This window comes from Aegilops tauschii, chromosome 2 (assembly GCF_002575655.3).
Source record: "Aegilops tauschii subsp. strangulata cultivar AL8/78 chromosome 2, Aet v6.0, whole genome shotgun sequence".
Lineage (NCBI taxonomy): Eukaryota > Viridiplantae > Streptophyta > Magnoliopsida > Poales > Poaceae > Aegilops > Aegilops tauschii.
Window position 1 is genome coordinate 127,288,918 of NC_053036.3, and position 22,894 is coordinate 127,311,811.

Sequence of the window (22,894 nt, forward strand, 5' to 3'; positions counted from 1 at the left end):
ATTAGCGGCACGCATTTTGCAAGCAACCCAAGAATTAGAGGAAGTAAGAATGTTGCATTTGAAGACGGAGGAGGTCCTGTTGTTTCTGCTATCTGAAGCCCAAGGTAATCCCGGTTCTTCTTTAGATACCAGTTGAAATTTTCATTAGATTATTGTACTTGCATGTTGTGTCATGTCTCTGAATGGATTATGTTACAAGACCCCCTATGTTGTCCATGTGTTGTAATGATCCAAATTTTTTAGGCGAGGTAATCCTCAGTACTTGTATGATTGACATAAGGTGAACTGTTTTCCGTGTGAGCATATTGTGTTGGATGAAATAACTGTTGGACTCAGAGTGTATCCAACCTACTGAATTCGGAGATCACGGCATTTCTAAATCATAATCATATATAAAGGTGGAATAAATCTTTGTTGTGGTTTTGAAGAAATAAATAACAAAACGTATAATTATCTGTGGATATTCATAATCGAATACAAATTGGATTTGAATTTAGTTTGCCAGGTCCCAGGGCAAACGTGAATGTTAATTCTCCCAAGTTTTGAACGAAGCGGCTAAACACCCACTATAATTTGTGGGCTGCCCGAAGCAAGTGTTTGCGAGATGGAAATTACTGTCTACCCCTGACACTTGACATCCTTATCGACCGGATTTACACTGCTGTCGATAGGGGTAGACTAGTAACTTCAATCAGACGTGACACGACGGCCTCTGAGCCCATTCAGACACGGTGGGCGCCAAACGTGGGCGGCAAAACACATTTGATTCAAGCTCGTCCGAAAGACATGTGTCTCTTCCTCCATTTCCCCATTCATACACGGTGGGCGGCAAAACAAACTCTCCTCGTCCAAAATTGATGTAGGCTAATATTTTAGATAGGGGCAGTTGTGTAACTTCCATCAGACATGACACAACCGCCCTACCTGTCAGCCCCGTTCATACACCGTGGGCGCCAACCGTGGGCGGCAAAACACCCTCTCCTCGCCCGAAATAGTTACCGGAAAATATTTGGGAGATGCAAGATTACCGTCCTATCCCCAACCGACGCGATGTCCGAAATTTTAAACAGGGGATAAGTTCGTAACTTTCCCCCATTTCAGAGAAGCGCGTCCCAAAGTTTGAGATCCCCCCCTCCATTTCCCCATTCATACACCGTCGGCGGCACGATAACCTCCGCACTGCGGCCAGCCTCCTCCGTCTGCCACCCCATCCTCCACCTTGCCGGAGCTGCTACCCCTACCCTGTCGTCCACTGCAAGAGATGGACGTCTCTCATCCACGGCGCTTGACCAGGATCCTTTCATTGCCTCCTCTCGCTTCATCGGCGCCATCGTCCACCTTGTCGTTGCCGCTCCTACGACCGCCTCGTCCACGGCAACAGGATATATCCCCCGACCCGGCCGTCTGCCGTCTAAAGTCTTCTTCCCCGCCGCCGACAGCCATCGCACCCGCAACACCCTCAACGTATCAGCATAGGCCTACACGGCGTCGCAAGAGAGGTGGTACTCTTCCATATGTGCTTAAGTTATTGATCTCACCCGGAAAATAGATCATAATTTGTTTATTGTACTTTTCTTGTCCGTACCAAATCGTAGTGGCTAGTTGAAAGCAAACATTGGTTGCGAAGTAGCTTTGTCCGGTTTGCACCTTCAGATCCGCCATGGCACGGGCACTATACTCGTAAAGCTTATGGTTTCCCCCCTTTATATTCACTACCATCATCGTAGGTGCTTCGTGTCGTGCTAGCACTACTCCTCAAGACCTCAACCCAAAGCTTACGTGTTGAAATACTGTAGCGACCAGACCTCAAATGGCCTGTGCTGCTGTGCACCAGTGTCATCCCTGGATCAGTAATGCTGACACGCACAGTACAAATGGAGGATTTATAACAGAGTAGCAATCACACACTTATTACATCGAATATCTCCAAAGAGATTAAGTATAATAAACATGGCTTAAGGCCATCTAATAACGATAACAGCGGAAGACTTGGAAGATAAGTGAGTCCATCAACTCCAGCGGCATCACTGAGTATAAGACCACGACCTAAGGCACCTTACTCGTCGTCTGAAAAGTCTGCAACATGAAACGTTGCAGCCCGAAAACGGGTCAGCACATAGAATATGCTGGCAAAGCAACACATAGAGAGCAATGAACAATAATAATGTTATACTATATGCATATATGGCTGGTGGAAAGGCTCTATGGTTACAGTTTTGCGAAAAGCCAATTTTATCCTACTGCAAAGGAATAAATTTTATTTAACTATCATGGTGGTTGAAACATTGAGAAGGTACCTCCAACTCAATCCCAATTAAGTAACATCATTAACCCAACAAAATTAATTATAAGTATCACGGTGATGAGATTCAAATGATAATCCAGGTACTAGATACTCAAGTTGTCCATAACCGGGGACACGGCTAATCATGATCAGTTTGTACACTCTGCAGAGGTTTGTGCACTTTTCCCCACAAGACTCGATCGCCTCCGCTTGATTCTCGCACTACATGATGTTTGAGAAACGGATGACCGAGACACAGTCTTTCAGAAACAATCACTCTTTACTCTGGATGGACCGGTACACCTACTTTCCCCTACATCTGCTAGTCCACCTCTTCAAGAGATCCTGTAACCTACTCAGCTATGCTAGAGCCCATAATAGCTTGCGGCTGCACACGAAAGTTTCTAGCATGAATAATCTTATGATCCCTTTGAGCCTGGGTGGCGGACCTTATACATACAGACAACACTAGGTTCTCCAGGTGTCTCAATCCACCCAGATGTGAGTTTTAGTTGCCACCTTAAGTTGAACCATTATTAAACACTCACATCTGTCATGAATATCTCTCAAACCCAATCCACGTCTACGCATAGCATGGCATTAATAAAAGCAACGTAGAAGTAACTCCTGAGGGTTTGATATATGAAACAGGTAATAGGTACTACCTCAACTACTTCCCAATACCCATAGTTTAATTAGATCCTAATCATGCAATGTGTTTGAGGAAATAGATCTAATGCAATAAAACTGGGTATGAACGGGGTATGATCAAAGTGTTACTTGCCTTGCTGATGATCCGCAAAACCTAGCGAGTCGAAGTAACAAGCGGCACACTCCGGGTACTCTATCGCAAACAAACAAGCATACAATCAGTACTCATCTAATGCACAGGTACAACTCGAATGAAAGATCCAACCAGAAAGTTCAACTTAAGAACTCCGGTTTGCAAAAAGAATCAACTCGAAAGAAACAAAGAAAGTCAAACGGCGAAAGAAAGAAACTTCGTTTGCTAATCTGGATCTAGGTCAAATTTTACTGTAGCAAAAACTTGTTTGAGTAGGTTAAACGGAAAGAGAATTTCGAGACGAAACTCTAGGCGCTTGAATCACCTGATTCCGATAAACGAGCGAAAAGTTAAACAGATTCGAAGTTTCGATCAGAAATCGAATCTGAGAAAATAACGAGAAAATCCGTCGAAAAAGAAAAACGGACGAACGGTTAAATAACAGACGTTCGTTAACAGAGAAAAACCGACGAACGCGTTCGTTAAAACGAACAGTTCGGTGAACGCTCGTGAAATAAGAAAACCGAAAAAACCGATCTAGGGTTTTTTTTAAAATATGTTCCGCGGAAAATATTGCGTAGAAAAATAAATAAAAATCAGAAAAATATGAAATAAATTTTCCTCGTCTAGTTAGGAAATCTAGAATAGGGTGAACATTTTTAAAATCAAAAATAAATATTTTGAAAACATGCATATTTTTAAATGCAATAAAAATTGCAAATAAAATCCAATAAATTCCAAAAATGTTTTTAACATTTTTCCTCCAGTATTTCAATTGTTTTGGAGAAGTCATATTTTCTCCTCTCATTTATTTAAAGATGAAATATTTTTCCGGAGAGAAAAATAATTAAAATCCCAATCCTCGTTTGAAAAATCAAATAAGAAAATTTGAGAAAATCCCCAACTCTCTCCGAGGGTCCTTGAGTTGCTTAGGATTTATCGAGGATTTGTCAAAATGCAATAAAACATGATATGCAATGATGATCTATGTATAACATTCCAAATTGAAAATTTGGGATGTTACAAACCTACCCCCTTAAGATGAATCTCGCCCTCGAGATTCGGGTTGGCTAGAAAACAGGTGGGAGTGGTTTTTCCGTAGATCTTCCTCTCGCTCCCAGGTGGCCTCATCTTCGGTGTGGTGACTCCACTGAACTTTGCAAAACTTAATAACCTTGCTGCGGGTAACTCGGCTGGCATACTCGAGAATCTTAACTGGCTTCTCCTCATAGGTCAAATCACTTTCCAACTGAATCGCTTCCAGTGGCACAGTATCTCTCAGCGGTATTTCAGCCATCTCTGCGTGGCACTTCTTCAACTGCGAAACGTGAAATACATCATGTACTTCAGACAATCCTTCGGGCAATTCCAGCTTGTAGGCAACTTCTCCCATACGTTCCAACACTCTGTATGGTCCGATAAAACGAGGCGCTAACTTTCCCTTAACTCCAAAGCGTTTCACTCCTCGTAGTGGTGATACTCGAAGATACACTCTGTCTCTGATTTCGTGAACTATCTCCTTGCGTTTAGAATCAGTACAACTCTTCTGCCTGGATTGGGCTACCTTGAGCCTATCACGAATCAACTTCACTTTCTGTTCAGACTCCTTAATCAAATCTGGTCCAAACAACTGACGGTCTCCAACTTCGTCCCATAACAACGGTGTTCTACACCTCCTTCCGTACAAAGCTTCGAAAGGGGCCATCTTCAAACTGGTTTGATAACTATTGTTATAAGAAAACTCCGCATATGGCAAATTGTCGTCCCAACTTGATCCATAATCTAGCGCACATGCTCTCAACATGTCCTCCAAAATCTGGTTGACTCTCTCGGTCTGTCCATCTGTCTGTGGATGAAATGCTGTACTAAATTCCAGCCTGGTTCCCAGTGTTTCATGTAACTGCTTCCAAAACTTCGAGGTAAATTGGGATCCTCTGTCTGATACAATGGTCCTCGGAACTCCATGCAAACATACTATCCTGGTCATGTATATCTTTGCCAACTTAGCACTGGTGTAAGTGGTCTTCACTGGAATGAAATGAGCCACTTTTGTCAAACGATCGACTACAACCCATATCGAGTCATAGCCTGAACGGGTCCTGGGTAATCCTGTGATAAAATCCATGCCTATTTTATCCCACTTCCATTTGGGTATCGGCAATGGTTGTAGCAATCCTGCTGGCTTCTGATGCTCTGCCTTCACTCTCTGACATACATCACAAACTGCTACGAACTCCGCAATATCCTTCTTCATTCCGGTCCACCAGAAAGTATTCTTCAAATCCAAATACATCTTGGTATTCCCTGGGTGAATCGAGTACGGTGAATCATGGGCTTCTTACAAAATCAACTTCCTGATCTTCGGATCATTTGGCACATATACGCGGTCCTCGAACCATAAGGTATCGTGCTCATCCTCACGAAATCCCTTGGCTTTTCCTTTGCTCATCTTCTCCTTTATCTCTTCAATCTCCTTGTCTGTCTTCTGAGCTTCTTTGATCTTGTCCATCAAGGTAGACTGAATATCCAATGACGCTAAATAGCCTCTTGGGACTATCTCCAAACATAGCTCACGTATGTCCTCGGCTAACTCCTGAGGTAACTCTCCTGTCATGAGGGTGTTGACATGACTCTTGCGGCTCAACGCGTCTGCTACTATGTTAGCCTTTCCAGGGTGATAATGCAATCTCATATCATAGTCTTTGATGAGCTCCAACCATCTCCTCTGTCTGAGGTTTAACTCCTTCTGCGTGAAAATGTACTTCAAACTCTTGTGATCCGTGTACACCTCACAATGGTTTCCGATGAGAAAATGTCTCCATGTCTTCAATGCATGCACCACGGCTGCTAATTCCAAATCATGCGTAGCATAATTCTTCTCATGGGGTTTAAGTTGTCGTGAAGCATACGAAACAACTCTTCCTTCCTACATAAGCACTGCTCCAAGTCCTCGACGAGAAGCGTCGCAATAAACTTCATAGTCCTTGCGTTGATCTGGCAGAATCAACACGGGTGAGGTAACCAATCGTTTCTTCAACTCCTGGAAACTAGCTTCACATTCCTCAGTCCAATTAAATTTGGTGTCCTTCTTCAATAGCTCAGTCATGGGCTTAGAAATCCTTGAGAAATTCTCGATAAATCTCTGGTAGTATCCTGCAAGTCCAAGAAAACTCCGGATTTCTCCAACTGTCGTGGGTGATTCCCAACTTGTCACTGTGTCAACCTTGGCAGGGTCTACTGCTATTCCTTCTCCAGAAATAACATGTCCAAGGAATCCAACTTCCTTCAACCAAAACTCACATTTGCTGAACTTGGCATATAACTGATGTTCCCTGAGCTTCTCAAGTACCAATCGCAAATGCTCCTCATGCTCTTCTTCATCCTTGGAAAAGATTAAAATATCATCAATGAACACCACGACGAACTTATCCAAAAACTCCATAAACACTTTGTTCATCAGGTTCATGAAATAGGCCGGTGCGTTAGTCAGTCCAAATGACATAACGGTATACTCATACAATCCATATCTGGTGGTAAATGCCGTCTTAGGTATATCCTGCTCTCGAATCTTTAACTGATGGTATCCCGATCGTAGATCGATCTTGGAAAATACTTTAGCTCCTTGTAGGCGGTCAAACAAATCATTGATCATCGGCAGTGGGTACTTGTTTTTGATGGTCACTTCATTCAATCCTCGGTAATCAACAACCATCCTCAGCGGTCCATCTTTCTTCTCCACTAGAAGTACTGGTGATCCCCAAGGTGACGAACTTGGGCGAATATAGCCTTTATCCAGTAACTCCTTGATCTGCTTCTTAATTTCCTCCAAATCCTTTGCGGGCATCCTATACGGTCTCTTAGATATTGGCCCTGTGCCTGGCAAAAGTTCAATCAAGAACTCAATGTCTCTATCTGGTGGCATGCCTGGCAACTCTTCTGGAAATACATCCGGATAATCCTTCACCACTGGTACTTCCTCCTGTACAACTCCTGATAAGGAATTCACTTGAGTCCTCTTCGGCATATGCCGGGATACATACTTGATCCTTTTTCCTTCCGAGGTGGTGAGCAAAATAGTCTTGCTGGCACAATCGATGTTTCCTCCATACAACGATAGCCAATCCATTCCCAAAATCACATCCAAACCTTGCGATTCCAAAACAATGAAGTCTGAGGGGAAAACATGCCTACCAATGGCCAACGGTATCTTAAAACATCCTTGGGTGGCCATATACTCTGCTCCTGGCGAGGTTACTAACATGGGGCTTTTGAGAACTTGGGTAGACATCTTAAACTTGTTTACGAATCCCCTTGATATGTATGAATGCGATGCACCAGTATCGAAAAGAACAGTTGTAGTAAACGACTTAACCAAAAACTTACCTATTACTGGATCAGGCTGCGCTTCAACCTCCTCCACGCTCACGTGGTTCACATGTCCTTTGTTGAACGGGTTCGGCTTCTTCCCAGAGCTTCCATTGCCATTTCCATTTTGGGCTTCGGGACAATCAGTAGCATAATGTCCCGTCTTCTGGCACTTGAAACAAGTAATGTGACTTAGATCTCTCTTGGTTGGGGTAGATGGGTTGGTGCGGTTCTGTCCGTTTCCTCCTCCATTCCCATTACCATTCTTGGAGCCATTATGGTTGTGCGAACTACCTCCTCCATGGGTATGCTGAAACTGTCCTCCCGGCTTCGGGGTAAATCGTGGCTTCTGCTGGGCTCCAGAATTATACTTCCCTTGTCCATACTTCCTCTTGCGGTTTTCAATCTGCTGTTGCTTCCCTTCTATCATGAGAGCTCTATCTACCAGCTCCTGGTAGTTGTTGAAAGTTGCTACCATCAACTGCATACTCAGCTCATCATTCAATCCTTCCAGAAACTTCTCCTGCTTGGCTGCATCCGTAGCAACGTCATCTGGTGCATAACGTGCTAACTTACTGAAATCTTCCACATACTGGCCTACGGTGCGTCCTCCTTGGCGTAGGTTGCGAAACTCACGCTTCTTCATAGCTATAGCTCCTGCCAAAACATGAGCTGTACGGAAAGCTTGCTGAAACTGGTCCCATGTGACAGTGTCAATAGGGTGCGTGGCTGTATAATTCTCCCACCATGATGCTGCGGGTCCATCAAGCTGATGTGCGGCAAAACGCACTCTTTCCGCATCTGTGCATCCTGCAGTGGTCAACTCCCTTCCAACTTTGCGGAGCCAATCATCTGCAACAATCGGCTCGGTGCTACTGGAAAACACCGGCGGGTTTAGCCTTAAGAAACGGGCTAAGTGGTCAACAGGTGGTGGTGGCGGTGGGTTGTTGTTGTTGTTGTTGTTGTTGTTGTTGCCTTGGTTCTGAACTAACACTTGCATCAAGGCATTCTGTTGCTGAATCAACTGGGTGATCTCTGGCGGGAAAACAAATCCGGTGTCGCGTCTCGGAGGCATCTGATAGGTTTAGAAAAGATGAGAATTAAGAATAGAATGAGGTCTAGAGAGAAAACACTACCCATATGCTCATGAAACAAATTCAATCAATATCACTCAATCAATCCAAACAAGGCAAAACAATCGATCTAACTAGCGTTACAAAGTGCTTGAACTATACTACTAAATGGGGGAAAACTACTACTGATATGGTAGTCTACTAAAAATTCTGATCCGTTGAAGACTCCATGATGTCTGCTCCAGCTTCATCAATCCATTCGTCTTCACTTGGTTCCGAGTCGGTGTCGTCGATGATGATGTAGTTATCGGGACAAGTGCATTCGTCGACTTCTGCTTTTGGCACTGGATTTCTCACGAATGCTCCAATCTTATTCTCCAGGTCGTCAATCTTCCCGACTAGTGCGTTGATTTCCTCCAGATAATCTTCGCGTGTAGTCTTGAGTTCTTCTTGGAGTTCCTTGATCTTCGTGAATGCCTTCTTCAGTTCTTCCTTGTCCGTGCATATCTGGTTCTCCTGGCGTCGAATATGTTGGTTCTGCTCCTGGATGAAAGCTGCAATTGATCCATCCTTCTTGGTCTTGATCATCTCCCATTGCGCGTCTCGACGTCCACAAATTTGATAAATTGTATCCTTAAGCTCATGGTGATAGACTTCTCCAATGCGTCCCATGACGATATGTGTGGCCATGCTCTTCCCTAAACTCCAAGTTGGTGCCTCGAAAACCAATCTCATGGGTTCCGTAATTGGCGCAAACGTCCTTCCTGGAATGATAACTTGAATCTTCCAGCTCTCCTCTTCAGGTAATGTAGCGTTGTAGGTTCCGGTGACGCTTGGTATTCCTATGTTCAAGTACTTGGTGACTTCCTTCAAATGTCGTCCAAACGGCGTGTCTTCATCGGGTTGCATGAACTTGCTCCTTGCATTCGCCATTCCCAAAAGAGTAGAAAGTGGAGAGGGGTCAGAAATGAGAAGAGAGAAGTTTTCTAGGGCTTAAGCTAAGTGGTCGTGTCCTATAGTCAGCATGTGCTCTGATACCAACTTTGTAGCGACCAGACCTCAAATGGCCTGTGCTGCTTTGCACCAGTGTCATCCCTAGATCAGTAATGCTGACACGCACAATACAAATGGAGGATTTATAACAGAGTAGCAATCACACACTTATTACATCGAATATCTCCAAAGAGATTAAGTATAATAAACATGGCTTAAGGCCATCTAATAACGATAACAGCGGAAGACTTGGAAGATAAGTGAGTCGATCAACTCCAGCGGCATCACTGAGTATAAGACCACGACCTAAGGCACCTTACTCGTCGTCTGAAAAGTCTGCAACATGAAACGTTGCAGCCAGAAAACGGGTCAGCACATAGAATATGCTGGCAAAGCAACACATAGAGAGCAATGAACAATAATAATGCTATACTATATGCATATATGGCTGGTGGAAAGGCTCTATGGTTACAGTTTTGCGAAAAGCCAATTTTATCCTACTGCAAAGGAATAAATTTTATTTAACTATCATGGTGGTTGAAACATTGAGAAGGTACCTCCAACTCAATCCCAATTAAGTAACATCATTAACCCAACAAAATTAATTATAAGTATCACGGTGATGAGATTCAAATGATAATCCAGGTACTAGATACTCAAGTTGTCCATAACCGGGGACACGGCTAATCATGATCAGTTTGTACACTCTGCAGAGGTTTGTGCACTTTTCCCCACAAGACTCGATCGCCTCCGCTTGATTCTCGCACTACATGATGTTTGAGAAACGGATGACTGAGACACAGTCTTTCAGAAAAAATCACTCTTTACTGTGGATGGACCGGTACACCTACTTTCCCCTACATCTGCTAGTCCACCTCTTCAAGAGATCCTGTAACCTACTCAGCTATGCTAGAGCCCATAATAGCTTGCGGCTGCACACGGAAGTTTCTAGCATGAATAATCTTATGATCCCTTTGAGCCTGGGTGGCGGACCTTATACATACAGACAACACTAGGTTCTCCAGGTGTCTCAATCCACCCAGATGTGAGTTTTAGTTGCCACCTTAAGTTGAACCATTATTAAACACTCACATCTGTCATGAATATCTCTCAAACCCAATCCACGTCTACGCATAGCATGGCATTAATAAAAGCAACGTAGAAGTAACTCCCGAGGGTTTGATATATGAAACAGGTAATAGGTACTACCTCAACTACTTCCCAATACCCACAGTTTAATTAGATCCTAATCATGCAATGTGTTTGAGGAAATAGATCTAATGCAATAAAACTGGGTATGAACGGGGTATGATCAAAGTGTTACTTGCCTTGCTGATGATCCGCAAAACCTAGCGAGTCGAAGTAACAAGCGGCACACTCCGGGTACTCTATCGCAAACAAACAAGCATACAATCAGTACTCATCTAATGCACAGGTACAACTCGAATGAAAGATCCAACCAGAAAGTTCAACTTAAGAACTCCGGTTTGCAAAAAGAATCAACTCGAAAGAAACAAAGAAAGTCAAACGGCGAAAGAAAGAAACTTCGTTTGCTAATCTGGATCTAGGTCAAATTTTACTGTAGAAAAAACTTGTTTGAGTAGGTTAAACGGAAAGAGAATTTCGAGACAAAACTCTAGGCGCTTGAATCACCTGATTCCGATAAACGAGCGAAAAGTTAAACAGATTCGAAGTTTCGATCAGAAATCGAATCTGAGAAAATAACGAGAAAATCCGTCGAAAAAGAAAAACGGACGAACGGTTAAATAACGGACGTTCGTTAACAGAGAAAAACCGACGAACGCGTTCGTTAAAACGAACGGTTCGGTGAACTCTCGTGAAATAAGAAAACCGAAAAAAACCGATCTAGGGTTTTTTTTAAATATGTTCCGGGGAAAATATTGCATAGAAAAATAAATAAAATTCAGAAAAATATGAAATAAATTTTCCCCGTCTAGTTAGAAAATCTAGAATAGGGTGAACATTTTTAAAATCAAAAATAAATATTTTGAAAACATGCATATTTTTAAATGCAATAAAAATTGCAAATAAATTCCAAAAATGTTTTTAACATTTTTCCTCCAGTATTTCAATTGTTTTGGAGAAGTCATATTTTCTCCTCTCGTTTATTTAAAGATGAAATATTTTTCCGGAGAGAAAAATAATTAAAATCCCAATCCTCGTTTGAAAAATCAAATAAGAAAATTTGAGAAAATCCCCAACTCTCTCCGAGGGTCCTTGAGTTGCTTAGGATTTATCGAGGATTTGTCAAAATGCAATAAAACATGATATGCAATGATGATCTATGTATAACATTCCAAATTGAAAATTTGGGATGTTACAAATACGAATATGATATGATGCTCATATCACTAAAGCAGAGAATGTTTAATTGGTCACCTAATGTTCCTATATTCGTTTCGAAAAGCATGTGCGCCACCCACTGGTCCAGCTAGTTCCACTATCCTGATTTTTCTCTTGATGCTTAGGGTTTTCCCCTTTTATCTACTCTACTATGATCTGCGTAGGTGCTTTCTGTCGTACTAGCATTACTCCACCCTTCAAGCTAGACAACACAACACTTAGAATTCGAAAGCTTAGTTGTTCAAATATGATTGTGATATGATACTGATATTAGTTAACCGACACATTTAATTGGTTAGCTAAAGGTCCCACTTGAGTTTCCAAATGCATGTCGCGACATATAGAGAGACAGCATAATTGCATTTCTTTGTCACTTGTTGACCGTACTTTCTTGTCCATACCAAATCTTAGTTGTTATTTCAAAGCAAACATCGGTTTCTAACTACCCTTTGCGCGGTTTGCAGCTTCAGATCTGCCATCCCACTGCCACGGTCAACACTGTACTCATCATGCTTATGTTTTCCCCATTTTATGATGACCACAATCAGCCTAAGTGGTTCGTGTCGTAATAGCACTGCTCCACCCATCGAGCTAAACAAGCTTAGTTGTACAAATTCATATCTGATATTAGTAAAACTGAGAGATGTTTAATTGGTTAGCTAAATGTTCCTACTTTAGTTTCGAAATGCATGTGAGCCACATATGGAGAGACCGGAAAGAATAGTATTTCTCTGTGCGCTCTGGTTCATCATGGGTGGCCAACCGCCATTGTATTGAAAGACTTGTAATATCTTCAATTTGCTTGCTCTTCTGCTCTTCTTTAAGATGATACTCTTCTCTTGCGGTCGACTGGTCAGGTCGAGTTGTTCTCCCTTAGTATATTTTGAATCTGTCAGGTCAGGTCGACTTGTTCTTCTTTACTATATGTTGAAGCTATCATCTGCGAAGTGTCATCACTTCTGGAGCTCTCATATTTTGAGTAGTAGGCCACATTATATTAATGCACACAACAAATTACAACATGCATGGCATCTTTTAAAAGAATTGCAGAGATAACACAAAGGGGTTTACAGGGAGGCAGTATTGGATTAGAATCACTTCTGCATTACAAAGAAAATCTCACTTGTTTTTATGTTTTCATGCATGTCAGATATTGAACATTATCAAAATGAATATGAGAATGGGCGCACGAGAGGAATATTGCGGAACGATCCACTGGCTAACAAACTTGGCATGGTGGAGGATGGCCTATCTTATTCACCCATCAAGGTGCTTGCTCTAACTTTGCAAAGTTGTATTGGTCGCACATATTTTGCATCTGACCTTTGCATTACTTCTACTTTGTTGCACCATCTGCTTAGTTTAAGCATCATATATGAGTATATGCCATACCTATCCATTTTCTGTACCTATTCCATGTGTCGTCACACTATGTTTTTCCAGTCAAATGTTGTTCTTTCGTAATAGATGTCCAAAAGGAAGAGGGTGAGTGCAGATCGTCAAGGAGTACAAACTAGGTATTTGGAAAAGGTAGTGATACCTGTTAAATCAGATAGATCAGCAGCCACAGAAAACACAGGCCCAACTGTACCACACTTTACCCCTACTCCAGTGGCCAAACCCCTATTAGAACTGCTGGGAGCCCAACGTCAGGTACTGTCTATGATATCAATTCAAAATTTGAACTCCTAAATTTCTGCTTGTGCCTTACCTTCTCTCTTGTATGAAAACTAATTTCAGATGAATCTCCTTGCTCAAAGGATCATACGATCTCAAAACAATAATGGGCTCTGCATTGCTCTTGTCAGTACCTCTCTCCCTTTTGCCTTGTAACGCTGTACTTAATTAATTGCTATTTGATCATGTATCATCAGTCTGCACCTGAGCTTCATTATCCTCTATTTCTTCCAATATTATTTGATCTATATTTACTCTTTGCAAAATGTAGAATAATGGCAACGCTTATAAAGAATTTTCTTTGGGGAATTTATTGAATTATCCTTCCATCAACATGGAGAAGGGCTTTGTCCAGCCCGTGTTAACATGTAATGTAAGTTCATCCTTCTCAAGCGTTCAAACTTTGTTCTAGTATAGATTTGGATAGGCATAATTTCCTCCACTGCTGTTTGCTTTGCTGTTTACATCTGATTGGATGTTTGCAACAACTACCAGTTTCAAATTGTAGTTGTAAAAACATGTTCCTTATGCAGAACAGATCCATTTATTTGCTTATATAATTGTGAAACCTGTTACGTGTCTCCTTGTTTCTCTTTCAGACTCGTATCTCTTACGCCAGGCAGAACTTTAGGGAAGATAGTGAGCCAAACCATCTTGAGGACAGCGAGATGACCCCAAGGTCCTGTCTTGATGAAGACAGTGAGTTGAAGCTACTCACCAGCAGGTGTGAGACAACCTCTGTGCAGTCGCTGCCTCAATCAGTTCGACTTCTTCAGTCTCAACTTAAAGCGGAAAGGCTTGCTTCAGCTCAGCTCCGACTTGAAGTCAAAGATGCAATGAATATGTCAGAGGACTGCCGTGCACACCATCATGCCTTAAATCTAGTGTTGATGCATCTATCGTTGACACAACTGAGGTCTACTCAGCTTCTTTAGCTGCTTGGGGGGCCTGACATGGCCAGGCCTAGTGCCTTCTGAAGTGCTCTCAGTTTTGTATATTCTTTTGTCGGCGCGTTTATTTGCACTGGTGGCGAACCTTGATGCCCAGTGGATGTAATATGTGTGATAGCCGTGATAGCCTAGCGTAAGTTGCTTGCTTATTTATTTCCTTGTTGTCTTGTTTATTTGTTTGCTTGTAGTCATTGCAGTTCTTTTTCCGCGGTTTGCTAGTGGCTGCAATAACCTATTTTTTAAAACTAGGCCACAATAACCATGGGCTAATATTTGACCCTAAAAAACCATGGGCTAATATTTACTGTAGTGACACTGGCCCTCCTACGGGCCGTAGAAATAGTGGGCCTTCTACGGGCCGTAGAAACAGTGGGCCTTCTACGGGCCGTAGAAACAATGGGCCTTCTACGGGCCATAGAAACAATGGGCCTTCTACGGGTCGTATCATCAATGGGCCTTATACGGGCAGTATGATCGATTGGGCAAACATGGGCCAATAACAGGCCACATTATGGCCGTAAACGGGCTAGAGTTGGAATCGTCCGTTCATGGGCCGACCATAACGGGCCATCGTTAATAGGCCGTATTTGATGACGCTATGAAAACGGCCCAACATATTAACGGACCACAAACGGGCCGACTGTAACCACGGGCTGAATTTGGCCCACAAGCAGAAAATGACAGTAACGGGCCGTAAGTAAGCGAATGCTGGAAATGAGCCCAAGAATAAATGGGCTCTGAGAAGGCCGAAAGATAACATGAGCTGGAAACGGCCCAACGGAATAACGGGCCGTTAATGGGTATAAAGTGATACACTGTTCATTACGGGCCAATTTCACCACGGGCCGTTAATGGGTGTAAAGTGATACACTGTTCATTACGGGCCAGTTTCACCATGTGCCGTTAATAGGCCAAGAGTTACATAGGGCCTCATATGGGCCGAAAGACGTGGCCATACATGGGCCAGAAGTGAAAACGGGCTGGAATCATATTGGGTGGCCCAGATGACGCTACTGGGCCTAATTCGAATAGGGCGTAACGGGCCTTGGGTTAGCGGGCTGTAAATGGGCTATATGCGGACAGGCCGTTAACAAGCTTTACATGGGCCGGCCCGCCACCTTTTGACCAAGTCAAACGGGCCGGCCTTTTCACAGGAATGGGCCTCTGTTGGGCCATGCCACGTGTCGACGTATCATAGGCGCCTTCTGTCCAATGAGTGGATGACATCTGTCCCAACGATGAGCCGACACGTGTTTCCTCCAGCCAATGATGATTTTACACATGGAAAATCCCCATTGGTCGGGGCTGTTAAAGGGTTATCGGACCCAAAACCCGACCCGATAGCTTAACGGTGTTCCGTTACGGTGGATGCCACGTGTCGGTCACCCTTGACGAAAGCACTTCTGTGACGCGGGATTTATCATCATGGAAGTGGACACTTCCGTGATGGTAATTTTGGTAATGTCATGGAACACTTCTACGACAGCACATGTATGACTATCTTGATTCTGTCATAAAATCGTCATGGATGTACATGCATGACAGAAAATGCGACCTACTGTGACAAACACGTATCATCACGGAAGTGTATTTTTTTGTAGTGTCTACTCAGTTTCTGGCGCTTGTGAATAGAAGGTGGTGACACAACATAAAAGTAAATAGAAAGCCCCTTCACAGACGGAAGCAGTGATTTGTAGAGGTGTCAGAGCTCAATTTTTAAAACAGAGATAAATGATAATTTTGAGACATGAACCCTTCTCATTCACTTCACGACCATCAGTTATCAACATCTTCAATGCTAAGCACGCTAGTGGCGGTCCCCAAGCGGAAAGTAAAAGTTTTGACTCCATTGGGAGTTTTTGTTTGATTATTCAAGAGATGAACTCTTTTTTATATTTGCAATTTGGGACTGGGCACCCCTAATACCGCCCATTTCCTCGTGCGATGGCGAGTGAATAAACACTCGACCTGAGGATAACATGCTTAGCACGGAAGATATCGACCACCTCCTGTCGTTCCATGAACGATCCAGGCACACAAAACGAATAATTCTTTTTAGAAGTTTTTAGAGGTGGCACATGCAAATTTACTTAGGACGGCAGGGTAATACCACATATAGGTAGGTATGGTGGACTCATCTGGAATAACTTTGGGTTCAAGGTTTTGATGTACAAGCAGAATTCCCACTTAGTACAGGCGAAGGCTAGCAATTTAAGATTGGGAAGCGGCCAGCTAGAGAGCAACAACGATCATGACCAGGCATTATGCATAAGTAACATTGGACACTAGCATGAGTAGGATACGAACACCATGAACATAAACATTATAGAGGCTATGTTGGTTTTGATTCAACTACATGCATGAACATGTACCAAGTCAAGCCACTCGAACATTCGGAGGAGGATACCATATCATCATACTACATCATAATCATTTTAACACTATGTTGATATCCGAGATAAATCAATTGACTCCCAACTACTTATGCATGGCATGAGAAAATATAATCTCTAATTGTCATTGCAAACATGTTTAATCATAATGGGCTGAATCATGGGCACTAGGTTAAACATATTTACACAACAAGAACAAGTCGAGTTCATATCAGTTTCTCTTTGCCACGGCCAGCTCATCGAATATCATCATTATTGCCTTTCACTTGCACGGCCGAATGATATGAAAATAATAATAGTGCAAAAATGTCGTGGACTAAGCTGGGATATGGAAACATTTTATTCAACAGGAGAAGACAAGATAAAATGTGCTCTTATTAGTTCAACAGTTATTCATATGAGAGCCACTCAACATTTTCATCGTGGTCTTCTCCTCGGTAAGACTCGAATAAAAAGAAAAGAAATTCAGAGAAACACACTAAAATATTTTTGGAGTTTTTTATTTTCTTCAACGAGCAAAAAGTAAAAAGCAAAAACGAGAAAACGAGAAAAACTATTTACACGGGAAAGCTCCCAACAAGCAAAAGAAGAACAAGGAAATCTTTTTGGATATTTTCTTTTTAGTGCTACTACTAGGCATGCATAGAAATTAAATTACTACAACTAATTTTTTTGGTTTTCTAATGTTTTTCAAACACACAAGAAGAAAGCAAGAAAATAAATCTAAGCATGGATGATACAATGAAAAAGTGTGAGCACCGACAGATAGAATGATATCTAGACATGAATATAATGTCGGTGAGAGACACGTACTCCCCCAAGCTTAGGCTTTTGGCCTAATTTGGTAATCGCTCAGTAGCCTGGAGGGTAGTAGGGATCCAGAGGAGCGGGTTGTTGGGGAACGTAGTAATTTCAAAAAAATTCCTACGCACACGCAAGATCATGGTGATGCATAGCAACGAGAGGGAGAGTGTCGTCCATGTACCCTCGTAGACCGTTAAGGGGAAGCGTTATGTCAACGCAGTTGATGTAGTCATACGTCTTCACGATCGACCGATCCTTAGTACCGAACGTACGGCACCTCCGCGTTCAGCACACGTTCAGCTCGGTGACGTCCCGCGAACTCACGATCCATTAGAGCTCGAAGGAGAGTTTCGTGAGCACGACGGTGTGGTGACGATGTTGATGAAGATACCGACACAGGGCTTCGCCTAAGCACCGCTACGATATGACCGAGGTGGAGTATGGTGGAGGGGGGCACCGCACACGGCTGGGAGAGATCAATGATCAACTTGTGTGTTCTAGGGTGCCCCTGCCCCATATATAAAGGAGCAAGGGGGGAGGCCGGCCGGCCCTGTAGGGCGCGCCAGGAGGAGGAGTCCTCCTCCTAGTAGGAGTAGGACTCCCCTCTTTCCTACTCCTACTAGGAAGGGGAAAGGAAGGGGGAGAAGGAGAAGGAAAGGGGGGCGCCGCCCCCCTTCCTAGTCCAATTCAGACCAGAGGGGGAGGGGCGCGTGGCCTGCCCTGGCCGGACCCTCTCTCTCTCCACTAGGGCCCAACAAGGCCCATTAACCCCCCCCCCGGGGGGGGGGGTTTCCGGTAACCCCTCCGGCACTCCGGTAAAATCCCGATTTCACCTGGAACTCTTCCGATGTCCAAATGTAGGCTTCCAATATATCAATCTTTATGTCTTGACCATTTCGAGACTCCTCGTCATGTCCGTGATCATATCCGGGACTCCGAACTACCTTCGGTACATCAAAACATATAAACTCATAATACCGATCGTCATAGAACTTTAAGCGTGCGGACCCTACGGGTTCGAGAACTATGTAGACATGACCGAGACATGTCTCTGATCAATAACCAATAGCAGAACCTGGATGCTCATATTGGTTCCTACATATTCTACGAAGATCTTTATTGGTCAAACCGCATAACAACATACGTTGTTCCCTTTCTCATCGGTATGTTACTTGCTCGAGATTCAATCGTTGGTATCTCAATACCTAGCTCAATCTCGTTACCGGCAAGTCTCTTTACTCGTTCTGTAATGCATCATCCCGCAACTAACTCATTAGTCACATTGCTTGCAAGGCTTATAGTGATGTGCATTACCGAGAGGGCCCAGAGATACCTCTTCGACAATCGGAGTGACAAATCCTATTCTTGATCTATGCCAACTCCACGAACACCATCGGAGACACCTGCAGAGCACCTTTATAATCACCCAGTTACATTGTGATGTTTGGTAGCACACAAAGTGTTCCTCTGGTATTCGGGAGTTGCATAATCTCATAGTCATAGGAACATGTATAAGTCATGAAGAAAGCAACAACAGTAAGCTAAACAATCAAGTGCTAAGCTAACGGAATGGGTCAAGTCAATCACATCATTCTCCTAATGATGTGATCCTGTTAATCAAATGACAACTCATGTCTTTGGTTAGGCAACTCAACCATCTTTGATCAACGAGCTAGTCAAGTAGAGGCATACTAGTGACACTATGTTTGTCTATGTATTCGCACATGTATTATGTTTCCGGTTAATACAATTCTAGCATGAATAATAAAAATTTATCATGATATGAGTAAATAAATAATAACTTTATTATTGCCTCTAGGGCATATTTCCTTCAGTCTCCTACTTGCACTAGAGTCAATAATCTATATTACACAGTAATGATTCTAACACCCATGGAGTCTTGGTGCTGATCATGTTTTGCTCGTGGAAGAGGCTTAGTCAACGGGTCTGCAACATTCAGATCCGTTTGTATCTTGCAAATCTCTATGTCTCCCACCTGGACTTGATCCCGGATGGAATTGAAGCGTCTCTTGATGTGCTTGGTTCTCTTGTGAAATATGGATTCCTTTGCCAAGGCAATTGCACCAGTATTGTCACAAAAGATTTTCATTGGTCCCGATGCACTAGGTATGACACCTAGATCGGATATGAACTCCTTCATCCAGACTCCTTCATTTGATGCTTCCGAAGCAGCTATGTACTCCGCTTCACACGTAGATCCCGCCACGACGCTTTGTTTAGAACTGCACCAACTGACAGCTCCACCGTTCAATGTAAACACGTATCCGGTTTGCGATTTAGAATCGTCCGGATCAGTGTTAAAGCTTGCATCGACGTAACCATTTACGACGAGCTCTTTGTCACCTCCATAAACGAGAAACATATCCTTAGTCCTTTTTAGGTATTTCAGGATGTTCTTGACCGCTGTCCAGTGATCCACTCCCGGATTACTTTGGCACCTCCCTGCTAAACTAATAGCAAGGCACACATCAGGTCTGGTACACAGCATTGCATACATGATAGAGCCTATGGCTGAAGCATAGGGAACATTTTTCATTTTCTCTCTATCTTCTGCAGTGGTCGGGCATTGGGTCTGACTCAACTTCACACCTTGTAACACAGGGAAGAATCCTTTCTTTGCTTGATCCATTTTGAACTTCTTCAAAACTTTATCAAGGTATGTGCTTTGTGAAAGTCCAATTAAGCGTCTTGATCTATCTTTATAGATCTTGATGCCCAATATATAAGCAGCTTCGCCGAGGTCTTTCATTGAAAAACTCTTACTCAAGTATCCTTTTATGCTATCTAGAAATTCTATATCATTTCTAATCAGAAATATGTCATCCACATATAATATTAAAAATGCTACAGAGCTCCCACTCACTTTCTTGTAAATATAGGCTTCTCCAAAAGTCTGTATAAAACCATATGCTTTGATCACACTATCAAAACGTTTATTCCAACTCCGAGAGGCTTGCACCAGTCCATAAATGGTTCACTGGAGCTTGCACACTTTGTTAACTCCCTTTGGATCAACAAAACCTTCTGGTTGCATCATATACAACTCTTCTTCTAGAAATCCATACAGGAATGCAGTTTTGACATCCATTTGCCAAATTTCATAATCATAAAATGCGGCAATTGCTAACATGATTCGGACAGACTTAAGCATCGCTACGGGTGAGAAAGTCTCATCATAGTCAACTCCTTGAACTTGTCAAAAACCTTTCGAAACAAGTCGAGCTTTGTAGACAGTAACATTACCGTCAGCGTCAGTCTTCTTCTTGAAGATCCATTTATTCTCTATGGCTTGCCGATCATCGGGCAAGTCAACCAAAGTCCATATTTTGTTCTCATACATGGATCCCATCTCAGATTTCATGGCCTCAAGCCATTTTGCGGAATCTGGGCTCACCATCGCTTCTTCATAGTTCGTAGGTTCGCCTTGGTCAAGTAACATGACCTCCAGAATAGGATTACCGTACCACTCTGGTGCGGATCTTACTCTAGTTGACCTACGAGGTTCGGTAGTAACTTGATCTGAAGATTCATGATAAACATCATTAACTTCCTCACTAATTGGTGTATGTGTCATAGAAACCGGTTTCTTTGATGAACTACTTTCCAATAAGGGAGTAGGTACAGTTACCTCATCAAGTTCTACTTTCCTCCCACTCACTTCTTTCGAGAGAAACTCCTTCTCTAGAAAGGATCCATTCTTAGCAACGAATGTCTTGCCTTCGGATCTGTGATAGAAGGTGTACCCAACAGTCTCCTTTGGGTATCCTATGAAGACACATTTCTCCGATTTGGGTTCGAGCTTATCAGGCTGAAGCTTTTTCACATAAGCATCGCAACCCCAAACTTTAAGAAACGACAACTTTGGTTTCTTGCCTAACCACAGTTCATAAGGCGTCGTCTCAACGGATTTAGATGGTGCCCTATTTAACGTGAATGCATCCGTCTCTAAAGCATAACCCCAAAACGATAGCGGTAAATCAGTAAGAGACATCATAGATCACACCATATCTAGTAAAGTACGATTATGACGTTCGGACACACCATTACGCTGTGGTGTTCCAGGTGGCGTGAGTTACGAAACTATTCCGCATTGTTTCAAATGTAGACCAAACTCGTAACTCAAATATTCTCCTCCACGATCAGATCGTAGAAACTTTATTTTCTTGTTACGATGATTTTCCACTTCACTCTGAAATTCTTTGAACTTTTCAAATGTTTCAGACTTATGTTTCATTAAGTAGATATACCCATATCTGCTCAAATCATCTGTGAAGGTGAGAAAATAACGATACCCGCCGCGAGCCTCAATATTCATCGGACCACATACATCAGTATGTATGATTTCCAACAAATCCGTTGCTCACTCCATTGTTCCAGAGAACGACGTTTTAGTCATCTTGCCCATGAGGCATGGTTCGCAAGTACCAAGTGATTCATAATCAAGTGATTCCAGAAGTCCATCAGTATGGAGTTTCTTCATGCGCTTTACACCGATATGACCCAAACGGCAGTGCCACAAATAAGTTGCACTATCATTATCAACTCTGCATCTTTTGGCTTCAACATTATGAATATGTGTATCACTACTATCGAGATTCATCACAAATAGACCACTCTTCAAGGGTGCATGACCATAAAAGATATTACTCATATAAATAGAACAACCATTATTCTCAGATTTAAATGAATAACCCTCTCGCATCAAACAAGATCTAGATATAATGTTCTTGCTTAACGCTGGCACCAAATAACAATTATTCAGGTCTAAAACTAATCCCGAAGGTAGATGTAGAGGTAGCAAATAACAATTATTTCCCACGCGCATCGTCACCTCGTCCTTAGCTAGTCTTCGCTTAATCCGTAGTCCCTGTTTCGAGTTGCAAATATTAGCAACAGAACCAGTATCAAATACCCAGGTGCTACTGCGAGCTCTAGTATGGTACACATCAATAACATGTATATCACATATACCTTTGTTCACCTTGCCATCCTTCTTATCCGCCAAATACTTGGGGCAGTTCCGCTTCCAGTGACCAGTCTGTTTGCAGTAGAAGCACTCAGTCTCAGGCTTAGGTTTCTTCTCTTGAGCAGCAACTTGTTTGCCGTTCTTCTTGAAGTTCCCTTTCTTCTTCCCTTTACCCCTTTTCTTGAAACTGGTGGTCTTGTTGACCATCAACACTTGATGC